The sequence below is a fragment of the Lathamus discolor genome, chromosome 1, assembly GCF_037157495.1.
Source record: "Lathamus discolor isolate bLatDis1 chromosome 1, bLatDis1.hap1, whole genome shotgun sequence".
Classification (NCBI taxonomy): Eukaryota; Metazoa; Chordata; class Aves; order Psittaciformes; family Psittacidae; genus Lathamus; species Lathamus discolor.
In genome coordinates this window covers 135,053,742-135,073,764 of record NC_088884.1, presented here as the reverse complement: position 1 = coordinate 135,073,764, position 20,023 = coordinate 135,053,742, and the positions used below count along the sequence as shown (strand labels likewise).

Genomic DNA, 20,023 nt, shown 5'->3' with positions numbered 1-20,023 from the left:
TACCTGAGGAGGCAAGTAGATGATAAATAGACTGCTGAAACATACAGCAGCATACAGCCCTAGCACCTGTTACAGCTCTCTGGACATCATCTCAAATATTCCTACAACTAGATAAATGGATTAAATTTGTCATACTGAAGAAATTCTAGAAGTCTGTTAGAATCGCAACAAAATCAGGAAAAACACAGTAAATTATTAGATTTCAGTTTTTAACCCACAACTTTTAATTCTGGTGGGCCTCCATCCCTGTTGCTCCACGTATCTCAATAAGGCAGGGCATGCCCACAAGCACTGTGACCAGCACTTAACATCTTCTGCTCAGCTCCCTCTCTTAAGGACATCAAGAAGATAAGATGGAGAATGCCTTTGTTAAGGATATTCCACCAGAGAAAACCTGACAACCACATCAGTGGATACACAAACAGGGACGAGCTTTCCTCTGTGAGTGATACATTGGTTAAATTGGTTTTAGTATCTGCAAGCATAGAAAAATGTTATCTTCAAGAGCCAGGAAAGAAGTTTTAAGAGTAGCAGATTCACCAAGGGAAACAAGCTAAGCTAGACTAGAAGAAACAGGGGGAATGAACATCTGAACTATGGAAGGAAACATCCTCTAACTCATTTGTTCCTATAGGCTGAAGTTGAAATTTCATGTGGTGGCGTTATCCTGTAGTCCACAATCAAAGAACAGGAAAGAGACAGGAAACGTGAAACAAATAATGGATTACTAGAAAGATGACAGAGCCTTGGGTGACATGGTTTAGTGTGAGGTGTCCCTGCCCATGGCAGTGGGGTTGGAACTTGATGAGCTTAAGGTCCTTTCCAACCATAACAATTCTATGATTCTATGAAGACCAAGCTTTTAAGTAGCATTCCTTTTCTTCTTGTTTGCATACATGTGTAGTGCAACCCTGCTGTATGGCTGGGGAAAGAAAAATATTTGCAGGTCTAAAGCCACAAGCATGTCTCTTCTGTTAAATCAAATTAAAAATACATGGATCAGGTATTGAAAAGTACAGAATTAACAGCACTTAGCAAGTGCTATGCTGAAAGAACAGAAGCACACCTTAAAATGACAACTATTACATTTTGGGTTTGACCTGTATTTGTTGAGTTTCTTCTGTGATGTAAGCAGGCAACAATACCATGCTGCAAGTGACACTAAGCTTTTCATTCACCAGTTTAATCTTAATATGAATTTGATTACCTCATATTCAATATGAATCAGAGTCTTCATCCTGGCAAATGGTAATAATGGATAGTAATTATAATGATATCAATACGCAAACAAAAGCCTTGGTCTTAGAAGAATGTAAGAATGGATCAAATCTGACTGCTATCCACAGCTCTAAAAATATAAGCTGTATTTCACCTGTCTGTCTGAAAGAGTACAGCAGAATTTACCTTCACAGAAGACAGATCACACTGCCAAGAATTAGATTAAATATCTATAAATTATAGATACATATATAAATACATATATGTATATAAATACATATATATATACACACACATATACATACATACACACACACACACATACATGTATCAGTCTCTCATTTTATAGCACCTACCAACATGGTGTCCTGCTTCAGTCTAAAAGAACAAAATTTTAAAAACATAACAACATGTGTGTTTTACCATGTGATAACCATTAGCATTTTGGTCACCATCACTGTGCTGAGGTAATGCCCATAAACAACCCAACACTTAAAACACTTGGGAGAGTATTTTAACAAAATTGCATGGATGGAAATGGTTGGAGAAACAAACAGAAAATAAATACAGATTTCAGTTATTAATCTATAACCTGACCACATCTTTCAGATGGTATCATAAAACAACAGAGAACACTCAGGTTGTTTGTGCAGACACGAGGAATCTAAGATAAAGCTACAGCTCTGTTGCTAAAGTTTACATGACTTTAATTTAATGTGATAGATAGGAGCAAGTCGCTAATTTGCTTCCCATTTTGTCTTCAGCATTTCCTCCATTCCCTCATCTTCCTTGTTAGTAAAGGATGTAACTGTTTCCTGTGATTACCAGTCTCAATTTATAAACGTGGTTTCACAGTGATGGCCTACACATGTGCCTCCCTCTCTATTAAAAAAAAAAAAAAAAAAAAAAGACATTTTAATACTGTAATGAAAGTCTTATCTTTCCAGCACCCACATGAACAATGACATCTCACACAAAAAATCCCATACCAACAGATGCTGAACATGACGTGCAATTTATAAAACTTTCAAGTGAGCAACCTTCAGATTCATCTTCCTCAATTATCTGCAAAAAGCATCATGAATACAACAGTGGAGTAACTCCTGCATTTTTTATCACATGAAATTTGGAATTAGTTTGATGCACTTTTAAAACTAGCTATAATAACTAAGCAATTCAGTTCTATGTTTTAAAAAGTGAATGAACTTTGACTTTCTTTTCAAATTTTGTTGATATTTTGGGAACAAACATAGCAGGTATGTTTGAAAGCTCCTAAATGACTCAAGATTCCAATGCAAAAACCAGTATTTTCAAAACCTAAATGACCCTGGCATAATTTTCACATGCTTTATATTATTCCTATAATTACCCCCACATTTTCATTTTCTCCATTCTATTTATGTTTGTATTTTTCCTTCCAGAAACTGCATGCAGAAGTGCATTCATTCCCTAACAGTCAACCTGATCAGATTTACCAGGATAGAAAGCACTGAGGACAAAATCTTAACCACACAAGAGTTATTTTTTTATTGAACTTTCCAAGAACTTTCTAATAATGAGATTATTAATACATAGTGGTTAATTGTCTCATTTCTGCCAGGCACATTAAACATTAGCTAAGTCAGCAGCACAGAGCAGCTGACCCTCCTCCCTTTTTTCAAACACTCAAAAGGATGGTGCCGACATCATGGGTTAAACAACAGAACTGAGCTCAAGTAACTTCCCAAGTAAAAGTCTCCAATCCTTTCAAGCTTTGTGAGAAATCTACAGAGAAACAGTTGGTCACCTATATTTCATCTTTACTGCATTCAACCTACTTCAGTTCTTGACTGGACAGAAATGGGCTTAATACTTGAATAGTGCAATGCAGGTGAAGGTTTTCCCCAGCTTTCTTCAAATGAGTAATGAAAATTAATTGGGACTCACCCTGTTCTCCTGGTTGTGAAGGAAAAAATAATCAATATAACTTGATGAAGAGAAGAATGATTGGAATTGAACAAAACGAAGCCTTCTTTTTATGCTAAGAGACTGAAGGAGGATACAGTGCCCATGCCATTTGATATTCCAAGATACTTGTAAGCGCTGTTGGAAGAATGGAAGCAAAAATAACTACTCTTCTCTGGAACTATACTAAGCCAGCTTTATGAATAGACAGTGTGCAGCTGCCTGTCACTAGAAGAAGCTAGGGTCAGCAAAATGGAAAATTGAGAAACATGAAACACTTGATTTGTTGGAGACTATACTCAGATGTCATTACTCAATATAATTCTTGTGAAGAGGATATTCAAGGGAGATCAGGTGCAGCAAAGAGACACAGACATACTCCTTACTGATCTGGAAGAAGAAAAAGACTGGAAAACAAAGATTTTTGAAGGTTTGGAAACAGCTATTAAAAAGACATAACAATGAAAAGTTGTCCTCCAGAAGTCTGTGTTAGCCCTACGAGTGATTCAGACTGGAATTTATAACAAGATATCCATGGGCAATTGGAAAAAACTGAAAGAGCTGTGAGGAAGATTGTCATGATCCAGTCACTACAGTTATGAAAAGGAAAAATGAATGGAAAGCAGAAAAATACACACACACAAAAAGGAGAAGGGACAGAATTGTAGCTCAAGAAGCAACAAATTTTGCTGTAAAAAAAGAACTGGGAAAGAAGCTAAACATTCACTGTTAGAATTGGCAAAAGTAAGATAAGTCTCTGTATATTTTCAGAAGGTAGCCAGCACATCAGCAGAAAACACCTTTGCACGCCTTACAAACTGCCTCTGACTGCCAAATGCAAGAAGCAACTCTTACTGAGCATAATTTAGGAAATCCATGAAATCCATGGTGAGAAACACAACAACAAAAACCCAAACAAACACAAGAAAACAAAAACAAAAACAAAAACAAACAAAAAAGGGGAAGGTATTATTTCTTCAATAGTGTGCCTTTACAACCCTATCACACTTATTGCAGTGAGGCAGTTACCTTTTCTAGAAAATTACCTCATCATTGCCCTAACGCTAGCCATTCCTTCCTCTCCCAATGCGTCCCTGTCAAGTTCTGCCCCACCTGCTAAAGCAACAGGGAAGCTAGCATTTTTAGGGATCCAAGGCTTTCCTTTCCCTGCAACACCACAATAAACACCCTGAAAAGAATAAATGTTTATCTTCTTAGCTTACTCAGTGTCCTGGGTTCAGCAGCAGCAGTCATTTTTTCTCCTTCTTAGTAGCTAGTGCAGTGCTGCGTTTTGATTTTTTGGCCTGGGAACAGCACTGGTAACGCCGATGTTTTTAGTTGCTGCTCAAATGTTTGGTCTGGCCAGGGACTTTCTGAGCCTCATGCTCTGCTACGGAGGAGGGAAAGCTGGGAGGAAGCAGGGACAGGACACCTGACCCAAACTGACCAAAGAGGTATTCCATACCACAGCACGTCATGCCAAGCATGTAACGGTTAGTTACCCGGAAGAGCTAGTTCTCTGCAGGGTTGGAGGAGGTATCAGTCGGTGCTCAGCTGGGGGGAGTGGGGAGTTATTGGTCAGCTGGTGTTGAGGTGTTGTGTTCTTTCCTCTTTTTATTTTTTTTATCATTATTATTATTGGTGGTAGCAGTAGCTGTTTGTGCTATACCTTATTTACTAAGCTGTTCTTATCTCAACCCGTGGGAGTTGCATTCTTTTCGATTCTCCTCTCCGTCCCTCCAGGAGCAGGGGGAGGGCAAGAAGGGGGAAGAGTGAGTGAATAAAGTTTGTGGTTGGGTTTAAACCATGACACTCAGCTTCCTTAGTTACCTGAAATATTTTAGGTATTCTGATCATAGAACCTCTTAGAAAAAAAATATCCTTGTCTGTATTCTCCAAACTGTGACTTCTCCTTCAGAGTAAGGTTTTTTGGTTGTTTTTTTTTTTTTTGGGGTTGTTTTTTTGGGTTTTTTTTTTTTTTTGGCATGGATTAATTTCAGGGATTTTATAGGCTATACCAGTTGCAGACACCTAATTCCTCAGATGAATCACATATGGACAGCATTTTTCTACTGGAACAAGCAGTGGGTAAGTATTTTACAATGTGAATAACTGAATCTCTGTGTATTCGTAAGGTATATATACGTACCCTGTGAGAGACTATGTGACACACTATGTGACATCTACAACACAGAGACTTAATAAAACAGACCAATTCTCCATCATACCCTTGTTCAGATTAACAAAATGGGATGTCTAACAAATGTCATGCATCCAGCCCACATATATATGCGTTAAGAGAACTGCTTTCTTGGACACCTGAAATGGCACTTGGGAGCTGCAGAAATACAAAAATCTGTCTTCTTTATGAGTTCTGTAAAAATATTAGGGATTTAACAGCTAATGTGAGGAATCTCATAATATCTGGTGACCCTAATATTTGTTGTTGGATTATGACTGTCATTTCTAATTCATAGTCTGTGGTCTGGTTATATCCTATTGGAGGATATAACAATCCATACCATGCTACAAAACTTAACAGTTACATCTCTTTGATCTTGGCTTTTCTATCACAATTAAGCAACAAAAATGTAATATTTAGTAACAAACGCTAACACATTATCCACCTAGTAGAAAGCTAGAAATAAAAAAAACATTAGCCTAATAATGTATTACTGGAAGGTACAGTGATAATTGTGAAAGACACAGTCCAAAACTTTAATATGCACTATAGTATTCTATATGTATCAAGGTTCTTAATAAACTGATTTAATTTTGTGCACTGAAGACAGTAGTTAACAACGCGGAACGTGAAACATGCAGAAACGTTCATGTTACCATTTTGCTGATGCTTTGAAAGTTGCTGTCTTTTTTACAATAGTTAATTATTAACAACTAATAGACATAGCTTTTATATAGTGGCTACATCAGGAAACTGGTATTACCTGAGCCAACAATTAAAAGGGTGTTTCAGTTCTGGAATGAGAGTGAATAAGCAGGTAGATTGTGTTTTTAAAATCTAGGACAGATAATTTTAAAGGTTAGTACTATATAAATACAGAAAATAAGTTGGCAAGCAAAATCTCACTAAGTAATTGAGAGAATATTTTCTTGAAGCCTTGATTTTATTTGGTTGGGATTTGTTTGATGCTTGACACACATATATTGTGCAATCTTACACAACGGTAAGCATCCAAGTGTGTAATCAGCACAGTATCACTATGATGCTAAATTCCCATGGTTTTTTTTTTTTATGTTTTGAGTTTATAACTCATGAAAGATCATGAAAAATATTTCCTACGAAGTCGGAATAGTTAAAAGAGGCTTAAGAAATACAAACTAGGCAAAGGCAATACACACCTCAGAGAATTATACAAATTAGTTAACATATATACTGGGCTTTTGATGAAGAACAGTGGAGTCGGCTTATGAAAGAAAGCAGCAACATAGCTTCATTAAACTAGGTTGGGATGTTTAGAAGACATGTTGGTTAACAAATCAAGATTCTTTCAGAAAGTATTTACTGAGTAGAAAGAGGTAAAATCTGAACACTTCACATACCTGATTCAACTTTGTTTCCAAGACAATAAACTTTCTAATGAATGGAAAATAACAATCTAAAAATTAACAATAGAACTAAAACTAATATGCAAACATGGTTTCATAAAACACACTGATGTTCATAAATGCTTTGCAGAACTGATTTCCAGGGATCAGCTGTGACATCATATAAGGATATTTTGCTGAACTGATTAATTAATTACCTGATTGGAAATGGAAATCGTGAGTATTTTTTTACCTAATAATTTCTTTAAAAACTTCAGAGAATGAGTATACGGCATCATTTATTCACACAAATGCCAGTGAATATAAAGAAATTGTGTTCACAGAGCTTCAAAATACTTAGTATTATGAATGCTAAACTAATCATACACCAGTTTTTTTTTATTTTAAAATGCAAGCTGGTTCTCAGAAACAAACTGAAAATAAAAAGTCCGTCGTTAAGTGGGAAAAACAATTTTAGACATCACCAAAGGATCCAGGAAAAGGCAGGCTGATAGTGAACAGGAAAAAAAGGTAAGCAGAGCCAACAGGGTTTGGCACAGGCAAGAATAGCAATCGCTTTCAGAATTCATAGTCAAAAGCACTATATTTTAGAGGAGGGTACTGAAACTATTTCTAGACCTCAGACAAGACAGAGCTGCAAATACTGCATTTCTGACATCTCACAAAATGAAAAAAGAAGAAAAAGAACTGGACTAACAAAAAAATAATCTTTTGCTTCTAAAGTCTGTATTAAAAGACAATCAATCAATTTCTGCACACGACAATGTGAAGTACAGCGATTACCATATTCTATTTCTAAATTCTCTAGTAGGACTTCACCTTACATGCTTATCACTGGAAATTGTTCTGGGGTAGTGAGGCAGTGCACAGCTACTTGTTAGGCTGATGAACCACAATCCCTCCTCAAATCTCATTAGTGTATGTAAAGCTTGCTTTGAGCTTTGCCAAAATAGCATAGATTTCTTCCCATCAGAAGCCTCTAACCCTGTAGCCAGGCACAAGGTCTTCTGTGAACTCTGGGCTCTTCCACATTTTCACACCAAGCACATGCTCAACCATCAGTGGCTTCATTTTCTTTTTTTTTTTTTTTTTCCACTAAGCCACCTTGGGAAACATAATAAAATATTGACAATAAGTACTGCAAATGCGTATGTGACAAAGAGAAATGTCAGATCCTAAGTACAGTTTACCCCTGAGCCCACAATGCCATTCGTTGTCAGAAAGACATCATAGTGCTGTTCACATGTAAACTTGCAATATGTACACTAGGCTGGAAGAGTAATAGCCACTTCTTCATGACTCTATGACTGGGTAAGAGCATCATTTACATAGTGAAAAAGCTGGAACAAAGCAGGTAGTCAACCTCTTTTGCAATTATAAGGCCTAAAAGGCACTAATTTGTTTACAAAATGTAAAGATCTGGGTGGGGGGTGGGGAGAGAGGAGGAAGAAGGGACTAGGGGGAAAGGAGGGAGGGGTTCGTTGGGTTTTTTAACTCCAGGGATAGGTTTATTCTCTTGCTTTAGAACAACATGTTTGGCTTTTGCAGTCAGTAAATCAGTAAATATTTCAACCCAAAATTACAGTGATGTTATAGAATCATAGAATAGTTACGGTTGGAAAGGACCTTAAGATTATCAAGTTCCAACCCCCCTGCCATGGGCAGGGACACCTCACACTAAAACACATCACCCAAGGCTCTGTCCAACCTGGCCTTGAACACCACCAGGGATGGAGCATTCACAACTTCCCTGGGCAACCTATTCCAGTGCCTTACCAGCCTTACAGTAAAGAAATTCTTCCTTATCATAGAATCATAGAATATGATTCAACCTAAACTTCCCCTATCACTACAGTCCCTAATGAAACGTCCCTCCCCATCATCCTTATAGGCCCCCTTCAGATACTAGAAGCCTCCTAAATTAAAGAAAATCTATGTGTACCATGTTACTAGTCTCATTTTCATATACCTAGACCAAAATTAAACATTTATAAGGCATAAATCAACATAGCAGACAAAAAAAAAAAAAAAAAAGAAAAAGCAGAGTGACCCCATTATTCATAAAACATTTCTCTCAGAGAGCTTAGATTGATCTCCTTGTTTATGTAAGAAGCACCTCATTTTATCATACAGGCTCTTAAATTTCAAAGAGATCAAAAAAATTTAACTGTTTTTTCCTGAGCCCTCTGTACAGGAAGATATTCCACCTAGTGAATATAGAAATGTATCTTCTGGACCTTTCATTGTCTGTGCTGTACTCAGTATAGGAGAATGTGAAGCAGTGCAATTTAAAGCTTATACCCATTTAATGATGAACATAAATGCTGATTTCCTTCAATATGGATAAAGTTCAAAAGAAAAAAATAAAGTTTAAAAATATTTATGCGCAAAAAGAGACATTTATTACATTCTGTAATTAACTTTAGTTACAAAGTATCTATTACCAAAACATAATGAAATAAAGTTCTACTTTACCATACTAGAAAATACCGCAGTTTCTGTACTCTCTAAAATACTGTCAGAATTGGCTAGCAAGTAGTTTTTACCCTTACTTTGTGTCAAAATGCATTCAGTCTATGAAGAGTGAGTCATTCATGCCTTAAACATCATATTTCTGGGACATCTTGTGAGATCCGTAGGAAAAACTTTCAAGGCAATGCGGCATGTATACAACTAAAAATGGGGCTTCTCTACTAGAGAAGGAATTAATTTCACAGTGCAGTTTAAATTTCTAGGTCAGATATATCAGTGTACTATGATCCCCTGACTCCTAGGAAAGCCAGTTCTGTGTAAAGACAACATAGTCATATGTTAAGATAACATAGTCTTGTTTTAAGATAATATGTTCTTATCTAAGAAAATCCTTTTTTTTTTTTGAGCTGGAATTTTTCTTTCTGCTCTTTTCATGATGAGGCAGATTCTTCAACGTTTAAGAATTACTATCAATAAAAAACAGATCTATATTTGCTTTATTAGTAAAGATTTCCTGCTGCAACTTTGTTCACTGTCTTGTTTTGCACATTTGAATCACTTACATTACTCACTCAAAACTGGGGATAGAACCTTGCAATGGAAAAGAACTGAAAGGCATTGAAGGCATCTACAGCTTATGAATATCTGGAATAAACAGAAGAATAAATTCCCCCACTGCATTATTATTTCATCTAAAAGAAGATCTTTATGTCCTAACTCCACCCATTACTAAAAAAACTGTTATTTCAAAACCAGCAGGGAGAAAAAAAAAGATTAAGATACCAGTGGGTATTGAGGATAGAGGTCTAAATATACATACAAACTTGGTTAATACTGAAAGCAACAAGTCACTGCAGGGTCCTACAAAAACAGCGTATTTCACTTCAAGGAGTGAGTTCCAGTGATGTGCAGCAGAAAAAATAATTAAGAGACTAAAACTATATAGCCAGACATTTCTGTGGATGCAAACCTTATATGCTACTTAAGCGCTCCTGGCCAGTCAAAACCACAGAGGGGAAAATGGGCAAGGGGGAACTATATGCTTCTGTGTAGAAAAGGCCAAAACTTGCTTAAACTGCATAATTCTACTTAAAGGCACCACACACAGAGAAACCCTCCACTGTGTATCTTCTACAGTCCACAATGCAACAGAAGTAAAATGCACTTCAGTTGTATTTCAATTACTGTGTCATAAAATGAGTTATATATGCTATAAAAGTAATAACATTGACCAAACAGAAAGAGAAAGAAAAAAACTACAAACATACAAGCAACGTACCAAAGAGCTTATTTATTACAATTAGGAAACATTACAGGTAGGAAAAGCAGCAAGCTGTATCTACTCCAAAAGTGACAACAGCATGTCTTTACTGATGTTGAAGAGATGCCTGAACTTAAAAAAATCAATATTCATTAGTGTTGTGGTTTCATTTTCTTCAGTTAATCATGTACTTATGACACACTGGCCATTGGTTCTTAAACTGTTTGTGTGCTGTTGAAGTTTCCATGTTAGTGTATTTAAGTAAAATATATATATATATATATATATCATGTCTATATAAAACACTTAGGAAATACAGTTATGATATAAATTCAGAAGCCTTTAAAAGCAGTACTTGTGTATAAAATTTTTGTGGCCAAGAAGGCAAATGGCATCTTAGGGTGCATTAGAAAGGGAGTGGTTAGTAGGTCAAGAGAGGTTCTCCTCCCCCTCTACTCAGCCTTGGTGAGGCCGCATCTGGAATATTGCGTCCAGTTCTGGGCCCCTCTGTTCAAGAAGGACAGGGAATTGCTTGAAGGAGTCCAGCGCAGAGCCACAAAGATGATTAAGGGAGTGGAACATCTCCCTTATGAGGAGAGGCTGAGGGAGCTGGGTCTCTTTAGCTTGGAGAAGAGGAGACTGAGGGGTGACCTCATCAATGTTTACAAATATGTGAAGGGTAGGTGTCAGGATGATGGAGCTAGGCTTTTTTCAGTGATATCCAGTGATAGGACAAGGGGCAATGGGTGTAAACTGGAGCATAGGAAGTTCCACGTTAACATCAGGAAGAACTTCTTTACTGTAAGAGTGACAGAGCACTGGAACAGGCTGCCCAGGGGGGTTGTGGAGTCTCCTACACTGGAGATATTCAAGGCCCGCCTGGACAAGTTCCTGTGTGATGTACTGTAGGTTACCCTGCTCTTGCAGGGGGGTTGGACTAGATGATCTTTTTAGGTCCCTTCCAACCTTTGGGATTCTGTGATTCTGTGATTCTGTGAAAATACAGATTTTGTAGATATTCATAGCATGTTCATGATTCAGGAGAATATTAATAGATGTAGTCACAAGGGAGCTGTTAAGACCTACTGGAGTTTTAATCAGTATAAAACTCAGTTTTCATACTTGATTAGTAGTTTTAAGCAAAAAGCACATCCAAATGAAAATTTTTGATATTATTTAGCTTACAACCTATGGATTTCTGTCTTATTCATATAAATTCCAAATTGACACAAGTACCTCTCAAAATCATGACTATAATGTTATTGCTGTGGATAACTCACCATCCTACACTGTTTTAAAATTACTTCATGCAGGAGGCATTTCTTCAGAGCTTGTAATTAATTACTTTCTGCTGTTTGAAAAGGAGATATATTACCAAATATTTTTATACAGTAATTGTTGTAGAACTTTAAAATATCAATGTTGCAAAAAACACTTTTTAATGCACATGATTTTAAAATAAAATTTATACTTTTAAATTATGTCATTTGAAAGCATAGCTTACATTTATGAAAACTGCAAGTCTCTACACTGTACAAGGTTGATGCAACAACTGCCAACTAAGTCTAAAAATGTCCTTCTGATCAAGGGATTTTTAGAAAGAATTAAGTTGAGCAAGCACAAGATCAGTCTCAACTGGCAGGAGCACAGGCGGATCCTTAAGCTCTTAAGCATAGCATGCCCACTCCATCCCTTCTCAGTTTTGATCACTGTTGGCATTTTTGTCATTTGGACAAAAATGTCCTACTCTTTTTTTTTCTTTTAGAAAAACAAGGAAGTAGTGAAAACAAGGCAGCAAAGAGAAGAATAGGAGAGAACACTGTGCCCAAAATTCATTAATTGGTTTTCTCATTTGATTTAGGATACATCTAACCTAATAAAGTCCATCAACCACGAATATAGTTTAAAATAGTCTGGAACTAAAAATCTGATCTCCATATGTAGCCCTATTTCAAGGACATCAGAATCTCTGTTTTTTCAAAAAACATAATTTTGCATGAAAACTTCCAAATTTAGTGATCATGCTCACTAATGTACATGTATTTTTTTTAATAAATACTGTTTTTAAAACCAAAGAAAAACAAACAAAAAAAAAAAACACAAACCTAAGCCAAACTGTATTAAGGAAAGAGTAGAATTTTACTAACAGCTACTTTTGAAGCTACCAGCTGTAGTATGTATAATAAAATACGTTATTAACTGATCTTTCTCTAAAATTGTCCACAGAGTATGTAAGAATTATCATTAATATAAATTTAAGTTAAAAAATAGCACAATAACATTATGTTAATCTTCGTTTTAAATTATAAGCTTTTCCATATCAAAAGATACAACACCAATCCCTTAAGGAAAAAAAGGAAAATAGAGAGAAACTTGAACAGCAGTGAATTAAGATTTTAAAAGGAATTCACTAAACTCATCTTTGTTCATGTAATACTCTGGTTTACAGAGATTCTGGTATCACTTTCCTGACACAGGAACAAGAAGGCTTCATACTCCTGAAATAAATGAAGGGTGGGGAATCTGACTCTAGTTCTGTATGTCCTTTTGTAATAGAAGCCTCTGTTCCTTATTCTAAAAGAGGAATCTGCAGACAGCTTTTCATTCTAGAGTAAATCCTTCAATGGCCATACAAATTTCCCTATAAAGTTCAGTGCAACAGTGTCCCATATTTTAAAAGTTTTCTTCCACCTAGAACATCCAGAAACAGTATATCAAAAATATAAATGCTAAATTAAGTAAATAGAATTTCTCCAGAAAAGACAGTAACAAGATATGATGCAGCATTACTGCACTCATTTTCTTTAATCTTGATACATGGCTTTGAAATATTTCTATTTGAAGATAAAGAGTTAGCCTTGCATCATAGGCTACCCACAGATGCATCACTGGAAGAAATTAATAATGCCCCATTTTACCAGAATCTCAAAGCACAGATTCTTAAAAATTTTGACAAAGAAAATAACCTGTTTCGAGCACACAATTTGGCAAAATTGAAAGTTAACAGGACTTCAAAATTTCAGTTTGGGGTTCCTTACAGGGGCACACATAATCACTGCATGATGACATTTTCTTGAAGGCTTTCAGATGAATCCTTTTGTTTTGCAAGTTAAAATTTGTCTCTTTAAAAAAAAGTATTCATCTCTTTTCAAACAGTAATTTTGTTCTGGAGCTAATTTATTCTAATATTTCTTTTTAGCCACATCTTAAGTTCATTATTTTCTTTGTGAGCTAATATTCTGTCTCTTTTGGAAGCTGATGTTGACTCCTGTCCCTTTTTATTTCTTGCAGGAAGATCCCAAATTGGGAACTCTGTTTGGCCTTAAACTGAATTTTGAAGACATTTTCTTAGATAAATGAACGAACAGGGACCTAGTGCCTGAAGTCACAAAAGAATTAAGAGTTATGCTTAGCTGCAGGGATTGCTGATGCCATAGTTTGTTTTATTGCTGGTAGTGTTGTTTGGGAGTTTTTATTTTTAATAATTACCAGGAAACCTTACAAAGTTGATTAGGAAGTAGGTCCTTACTTTCAACTGAAACTTTATCCAGAATGATGATGTTTGTCATATGATGGTCTAAGTGACTTCAAAATTTCAAGCAGCATTTTTAAGAAAGGTTGTATCCATTTTCCTGTTATGCAGTACTCAATGAATTCCACAATGTTTATTCTTCCTACTTCTTCTGGAGAGACTTGAAAGCTAATGCATTTCCTTCCAGCCACATTAATGTTTGCTTGCTTGAATTATTGTGTTGAGTTGTACTTGACAGCCAAATTACCTCTTGTCATTAGTTATGACAAACTTTTAATTTATCAGCAGAGTGAAATTAGAGCACATTTCAGACAGACGTTCAAGGTTTTACGAAGCTGCACACCAGGTACCACATAAAGGAAAATTAAGTAACTTCTTATTTCTTCCATCTCAAATGCAAGGTCCTACACCTGGGTCGGAGCAATCCCAGGCACAGCTACAGACTGGGCAAAGAAGAGATTCAGAGCAGCCCTGCAGAGAAGGACTTGGGGGTGCTGGTCGATGAGAAAATGAACATGAGCCGGCAGTGTGCGCTCGCAGCCCAGAAAGCCAACCGTATCCTGGGCTGCATCAAAAGGAGCGTGACCAGCAGGTCGAAGGAGGTGATCCTGCCCCTCTACTCTGCTCTTGTGAGACCTCACCTGGAGTATTGTGTGCAGTTCTGGTGTCCTCAACATAAAAAGGACATGGAACTGCTGGAACAAGTCCAGAGGAGGGCCACGAGGATGATCAGGGGACTGGAGCACCTCCCGTATGAAGACAGGCTGAGGAAGTTGGGTCTGTTCAGCCTGGAGAAGAGAAGGCTGCGTGGGGACCTCATAGCAGCCTTCCAGTACCTGAAGGGGGCCTATAGGGATGCTGGGGAGGGACTCTTCGTCAGGGACTGTAGTGACAGGACAAGGGGTAACGGGTTACAACTAAAACAAGGGAAGTTTAGATTGGATATAAGGAGGAAATTCTTTCCTGCTAGGGTGGTGAGACACTGGAATGGGTTGCTCAGGGGGGTTATGAGTGCTCCATCCCTGGCGGTGTTCAAGGCCAGGTTGGATGAAGCCTTGTGTGGGATGGTTTAGTGTGAGGTGTCCCTGCCCACGGCAGGGGGGTTGGAAGTAGATGATCTCATCAATGTTTACAAATATGTAAAGGGTAGGTGTCAGGATGATGGAGCTAGGCTTTTTTCAGTGATATCCAGTGATAGGACAAGGGGCAATGGGTGTAAACTGGAGCATAGGAAGTTCCACGTTAACATCAGGAAGAACTTCTTTACTGTAAGAGTGACAGAGCACTGGAACAGGTTGCCCAGGGGGGTTGTGGAGTCTCCTACACTGGAGATATTCAAGGCCCGCCTGGACAAGTTCCTGTGTGATGTACTGTAGGTTACCCTGCTCTTGCGGGGGGGTTGGACTAGATGATCTTTTGAGGTCCCTTCCAACCCTTGGGATTCTGTGATTCTGTGATCTTGAGGTCCTTTCCAACCCTAACTATTCTATGATTCTATGATCAACTACTTTAAGAAAACAATGTTTGAAATTGAGCATCTGCAGTTCAGCTTTCACCTAAAATCACTGAAGTTGCTTGGCACTTTCTATTAACAAATCAGTTATTCGATTGTACTTTCCAAAATAACCAATACTCATTAAAATTCACTAGCTGAATTAGAAAGAAAACAGGAAAAACAGAGTCAGATGTGTTACTATACAAACCTTTTAGCTGTGAAATAAAGGCAAGCAGGAAGCTACACATAGACTGACACATTCAGCCAGGAGGAAAGTACATCACACAGTTCTATCTTCAACTTTAAAATATGCAGTATGACAAAAAACATTGCCCGAGCAGTAGTTTAATTTGAAGCTGTTCAGTACAGGAGTGGCACTCAAAATAACCTATTTTACTAATGTAACCTAAGTTGTCCATCTGACATAGATGAGTTTAACCCTTCAAAAAGAACTCTTAGAACTGTATATTTGAGCTTGTCCACCAACAACAGAACTAGTTTTTTTATTAAGGTTATCCTTCTAGACTCTCTCACAAAAGTGGCCACCTGCAATGGATAGAAAAAAATCTGGCAGTGTCCCATAATGTGATTTGTGTCTTAGCAGAAGCTCTGAATGACCAAATGTGATGGGCTGTTTGGAAGCTAGCTAAGCACATGCATACCCAGAAATGGAGTTCGAGATCATTAACATTACTGGAAAACAAAAAAAAAAGGCTATTTCTATATCCATACTTCAGAGTATCACCTGTTAAGGTACATGCAAAGTAGAACCACTCTAGAGAGATCAAAAATGAACTGAAAAATGGCTGGCCAGCACACTCAAGTCAATTCATTTTTATCATGCGCAGTCCAGAAATTATAATGGTATGGCAGAATTGTTTTCATATCTAGATTCATCTGGTTATCAAACATTTATTAAGAAAGCTAAACAATGCAAAGACATTACATCCACTGTGAAGTGAAAAACTTGATGCTGAATCACAAGTATTTGAGTCTCAAATTCAGTAACAATCTATTACGACATTTATACACACACACCCCACAAAAAGAAAAACTTAAGTGCACAGCACTTTCTTGGGGGTTGGAATTCGATGAGGTGTGTGAAACTAGATGATCTTAAGGTCCTTTCCACCACTAACTATTCTGTGATTCTTATGGTCAAATATCTGTCAGCAAAGAATTGCTTAATTAAGAATCTTTGATACACTAACTATATTCACAACCACACTTGTAAACATAATATTAAAAATAAGTCTGGAAATTCACATCTATTATCAACTGGGATAGAGGAGAAAAATATATTTTAACTGTCTGCAAACGTATTTAAACATATATATGTAGAGCAACTTTATCCTGATAAACATTATGTGATTTGAGAAGCTAAGTCTGGTTTTGATGATAACTAACACTAGATGCCATCTGATGGCTTTCAAAAAATATAGAAATTACAGATTATTGTAATATCTATATTCTGAAGAGACTAATAAGGCAGAAGCATCATTAACTAAAGAAGAATTCTTGGCTTATTGTTAAACAGCAGATAAAAAATTCAACTCGAGCACATTCAAGGCTGATTAGTACTTAGACTCAATCACACATATTTTATCTGAACACACCTCAGGTGAAATTGTTTTCAAATTAATGCTTCTTAAACAATGGCCTAGAAGATAGCAAAGTACTACACACACACATCGTAATTTTGGTGAAAGAAGAGGAAAAAAAAAAGGGGGGGGGGGGGAGGGGAGAAAAAAAAAAGGGGATGGGAGATGAAAAAGCGAAAGGATAAAAGTCTCCCCAATTCAGTTTACTCTATGTTCAAGATCTTATATTTTATATATTTTATATATTTAAGACTGGGTCTTGCTTCTAACTATTGCTAATATTTTTCCTTTAACTATTCCACCTATTATATTTATGAGCATGCACAGATACCCCTATATTTTGGTAATACTCACCAATTCGCCTTGGGATAAGATTATGTCTTCAATTTTATCTGATTTTTCTTAAATGCCCTCTGTAAGAAGACCTCAAAATACAAGTGGTATTTTCACAAAAATGATATATAACAGACTCTCAGCAAGAAAACAGAAAAAAGAAATAGGGAAAACAGTGAAACAGTCAGTTTTCTATGACCTCACCTCCCCAAAAAAGATGTTTAACAGTGTGACAGTACCTATGGAGACTATTAGATCAACAGGTAAGTTAGATGCTAGTAAGTCACCAACTGGAAGCTGCAGAACTGCTGCCAAAGTCCTACAACATCACCGCATAAAGCCAAGGCACCGGGGCAGTGTCAGTACTGCCTTCATTTGTAAAGGAGGCCAATTTCTTTTCAAATAAAAGATTCAAGGAACTGCACATTACCAGGCACGGCTTCCATTCCTGGCAATCACGTAAGGTTGAATGAAGTTGGTGGGTACATTGACAAACACGGTCTGTTTGAAAGACCCAGCACAATTTTTGCACAGGGAAATCCCAGCTCAGAGATGCGCTGAATTGGCTAGGTAGGTATCAATAAGTATATGAACAATGGGAACCAGTAGGCAAGAGTTATCTACATTTCCAGAAAAAAACTAGTAAGCTTCCACAGCAAAGTGAGTTAGAAAAGCTAAGCAGCTTTTTTTTTTTTTGTTGGAGCAAAGCTCTTGGTTAAGACTAGTACCAGTTTCATTCAGTGACTCCATTAGTGTTTTGCAAAAGGCAGTATGCTGTGCAGTCTGTGTCTGCAGATGACAGTAAGATCTCAAGGACAGTGGTACAACTCCTGAGACATTGACAAATCAAATGGGCAACATGTCGGCAGATGATGTTCAGAGTTGATAATTGTAAGGTAGCATCCCTAAGAAAATTAATCTAAGCCATGTCTACATAAATGTGAAATCAGATCTAAGAGCTAAAATGAAGGAAAGGGACCTAGGGGTCATATGTGATGCTTCTGTGAAATTCTCAGGTCAATGTACAGCAGCCAACAAAACACAGAGAATGCTTTAGGAAGGATATTGAGAATTTAATATCATTTTGACACTGTACAAAACCTTTATTCATGTTTCTTCTCTACAGCCTGCTGTTTGCCTAGGATTTGCAATGTAAATATAAAATATCTGTTTTAAAGTAGATCATGAGATATTTCCATGTTACGTTCTTAGGCTGACTCTACAGATGGAACAAGAAGTTCAAACAAACATAATCATTACAGCAATAAAACAAATGTAAACTCTCAAACATTTATCTAGTCTGAAGAATACATCTACTGCTTTCTCCTTGTTATTAATACTATTCAGGTGTACTTTTTTATCTCCCCAAAAAGGCAAATTGTCTCATATTTGGTAATGGATAATTTAACTAATACAAAATTGCAAGAATTAGTGTCAGATGTCTTCACAGGAAAATAACTGTGATGTGAATGAACATGGCCAAAGAAATAATTTCTATTAGTAAAAAGATTAAGTCAAATATCATAACTGCTATCCAATTTTCCGAAACACCTAAAAAGCCATTTAAAGGAACATAACTACTGTGATAAGTGAGATGACTGGTAATATTACAAGGACAGTAACCAGCAAAAGAAAGGAAACCCTGTGCATATGGTATAAAACCATCTAAAATAGTGGAAACTTTATGACCACATGGAACTAGTATACTCTCACTAACAATCAGTATAATAATCATTAATGTTCATTAACTTTGTTAAAGTCACATCTTTACTGTTCAGTTTTACACAGAACTGTAGAGATAAATGTTAAAGATATTGTACAAACCTGACAATGGGGACAAGAATTTGAACAGGAGAAAGTATAAAATATACACATATACACTTATAAGTCACATTAATACGTTAATATTTTATGGGAAAATTGTTTTAGATTGGTGTACAGCTTCAGAAATTGTGACAGTGCTCCTTCGATGTGCATTGTCCTGCACTATCCTGCCAACCACCCACTAAGACTTAGCGCCTCCATCTGTTATTACAAACATTTCAGACAATCACCACCAAAGTCTCAACATGAAAAGCTCACAATGACCCAGCAGTATGCACTTGCTGCCCAGAAAGCTAACCATGCGCTACATCAAAAGGTGCATGTCCAGCAGGTTGAGGGAGGTGATTCTCCCCCTTCATTCTGCTCTTATGAGACTCCACACACAGCACTACGTTAACTTCTGGGGCCCCCTACACAAAGAATGTCAACCTACTTGAGTGAGCCGAGAGGAAGCCACAAAGAGGATTAGAAGGCTAGAGCACTGATCTTATGAAGACAGGCTGAGAGGATTGGGCTTGCTCAGCCTGGAGAACAGAAGGCTCAGAGGAGACCTTACAGCAGCCTTCCAGTACTTTACAGTAGCCTACAAGAAGGCTGGAGGAGGACCTTTAACAAGGACATGTATTGACAGGACAAGGGGGAATGACTTTAAATTGAAAAACAAGGAGATTTAGATTAGACATTAGGGAAAAAAAAAAAAAAAAAGAAAAAATCTTCACTCTCCAAGTGGTGAGCCACTGTCACAGGTTGCTCAGAGAAGCTGTGGCTGCCCCACC

The 20,023-nt window shown here is 37.0% G+C and overlaps 1 protein-coding gene across 2 annotated transcripts in view; it reads right to left on the bottom strand.

The window, feature by feature from the left end:
* SGCZ (sarcoglycan zeta) overlaps positions 1-20,023 on the bottom strand; it is a 321,303-nt gene that overhangs the window by 225,804 nt on the left and 75,476 nt on the right. Inside the window, exon 1 of one of the 2 annotated variants that reach the window (XM_065665261.1) lies at positions 4,386-4,473. The exons of the other annotated variant lie outside the window; for it this stretch is intronic. The gene's annotated coding sequence lies outside the window, so the exon portion shown is untranslated. Of the gene's footprint in view, positions 1-4,385; positions 4,474-20,023 lie in introns of those variants that run through there. 2 annotated transcript variants of the gene reach the window in all.